Genomic DNA, 2,657 nt, shown 5'->3' on the forward strand with positions numbered 1-2,657 from the left:
CTTGCAAAAGCTCTTTGTTCTGTGGGAATGAAGAGAAGCGATGCAAACCCAGCAATAAATCTAAACATTAGAAACAGTGTACCACAGTTAACTGAGAAAACAACACACCTGTCAAATTTAATAATGGTTAAGTTTTGTTTTAATCAGGAAATTTCAACTATTCTTCAAGCAAAGTGGCCCAGAGTCTGAGAGGAGCACAATTATATAAAATCACATGGTTAAATGGGAATGAGAGTGTGGTTATGAGAATGATGTCTTAGGGAGGGATCAAGAAATGGAGGGTAGAAGGGTCAATGCAAAACAGAAGACACTTACGGGACATGCATTTTTTTCAGGTAGGCAAGTGTTGCCCGTGGTAAATGTATTTATCTGGAGAAGAGCTATGGAGTAGATGAAAAAGTGGTTATAACAGATAACACTTTGTTATTCTGCAGACAGAGGAGAGATGGAGAGGGAGAACAGCACAGTGGTATCCGAATTCATCCTCCTTGGTCTAACACAGTCTCAACATGCTCAACTCCTAGTCTTCGTGCTAGTTTTAGTTTTCTACCTCTTCATCCCCCTGGAAACTTCTTTATCATCCTCACCATCAGATCAGACCCTGGCCTCACAGCCCCCCTCTACTTCTTTCTGGGAAATCTGGCTTTCCTGGATGCATCCTATTCCTTCATTGTGGCTCCCAGGATACTGGTGGATTTCCTCTCTGAGAAGAAAATAATCTCCTACAGAGGCTGCATCACTCAGCTCTTTTTCTTGCACTTCCTGGGGGTGGGGGAGATGTTCCTTCTTGTTGTGATGGCCTTTGACCGCTACGTCACCATCTGTCATCCTTTGCACTATTCCACTGTCATGAACCCTAGAGTCTGCTATGCCTTGCTCTTGGCTCTGTGGCTTGGGGGCTTTACTCATTCCATTGTACAAGCAGCCCTTATTCTCCGCTTGCCCTTCTGTGGCCCAAACCAGCTGGATAACTTCTTCTGTGATGTGCCACAGGTCATCAAGCTGGCCTGCACAGACACTTTTGTGGTGGAGCTCCTGATGGTCTCCAACAGTGGCCTGCTCACCCTGCTCTGCTTCCTGGGACTTCTGGCCTCCTATGTGGTCATCCTCTGCCGTGTGAAGGGACATTCCTCTGAAGGGAAGAATAAGGCTGTTTCCACATGTACCACACACATTATCACTGTGTTTCTGATGTTTGGACCTGCCATCTTCATCTACACTCGCCCATTCGGAGCCTTCCCAGCTGACAAAGTGGTTTCTCTCTTCCACACAGTCATCTTTCCTTTGATGAACCCTGTGATTTATACTTTTCATAACCAGGAAGTGAAAGCTTCCATGAGGAGGTTATTGAGTCGTCACATGTTTTGCCAAATTAAATAGAAGAATGGTACAGACAAAAAAGGAGAAAATCCAGTTGGAATTGATTAAATCAGTTACTCATTAATGCACTGATTCAGTCAGTCATTTTAGCAAATACTACATTTATTAAGTACTTGCAATTTTCAGGCACTATTCTAGCTACGTGAATAAGGCAGGTAAGATTCCAGGTCTTTTGGGATTATACTCAAGTAGATAAACACAGATTAAACTATTAAATTGAAAACAACCCATAAGATCCAAAAGAGATAGTGCTCTGAAGCAAATAAAAATTAATGTTATGATAGAGTTTGGCTGGGAGATGGTAGTTACTTTGCTTTTGGTTGTTAAGCAAGTTATTTTAGAGCAGTCATTTGCTGATATCCACACAACTTGAAAGACACACCCATGGGGTGTGAATTACATGGGGAAAGAAAATTCTAGAGAGATAAGAGGACCAGTACAAGGGTACAAAGATCTTATGAACTGGTACATTTAAAGACCACAAAAAGGAATGTAGTAGCTTGTCAAATATGTTGATACATATATAAATAAGTATGTATTAAATAATGACTGTACAAAAAATAGTATGATGTCTTGTTAGGTATGTATATATGTAAATGCATGACAATGGTCCTATAAAATGAGTGACATGTAATAGGATTATTATTGATATGACTGGATTAATATCTGCTTTCTTGTCAAATGTTTTATATTTATTTATATTATTTCACACTTCCTGCTTTTTTTTTTTTTTTGGTTTAACTGATAAAGGCAACACAACTTTAATACTGTAGGATTTACCTGGACATTTCCCTGGCTCTAGCTCTCCTAGTGAAATGTGCCACGACACTTCCAACTTTTGTATATAAGCTGTTATAACCAGAATAATGGTCTCCTACACCCTAATCAGGGAACTAGTGAGTATGTTACCTTACACTGCAAAAAGAACTTTGCAGATATGATTGTTTATAAACCTTCAGGTGGGGAGATTATCCTGGATAATCTGGGTGGACTCAATCTAATACCTGAGTATTTAAAGGACTGAACCTTTCATGGATCTAGAGAAAGAAAAAAAAAGACAGGAAGGATGAGTCGTGAGGAGGCTTCAGTGCCTGTTTCTGGCTTTGAAGAGGAAGAAGACATGACCAAGGAATATAGGCAATGCCTAAACAGTGAGAATAACCCCAGATTAAAAATCAGCAAGGAAATGAAGACATTATTCTACAACCACCTGGAACTAAAGTTGGCCCATAGCCAGCATGAGTCTGGGAACAGTTTCTCCCTCAAAGCCTCCAGTA

General features: G+C 40.4%; 1 pseudogene; it reads left to right on the forward strand.

Annotated features, from left to right (window-relative positions):
* The first annotated feature begins 445 nt into the window (after window positions 1-445).
* Window positions 446-1,380, forward strand: LOC123781463 (olfactory receptor 4N5-like; annotated as a pseudogene).
* Window positions 1,381-2,657: the final 1,277 nt, after the last annotated feature.

This window comes from Ursus americanus, chromosome 34 (assembly GCF_024610735.1).
Source record: "Ursus americanus isolate L20-20 chromosome 34, mUrsAme1.1.p, whole genome shotgun sequence".
Taxonomy (NCBI): Eukaryota; Metazoa; Chordata; class Mammalia; order Carnivora; family Ursidae; genus Ursus; species Ursus americanus.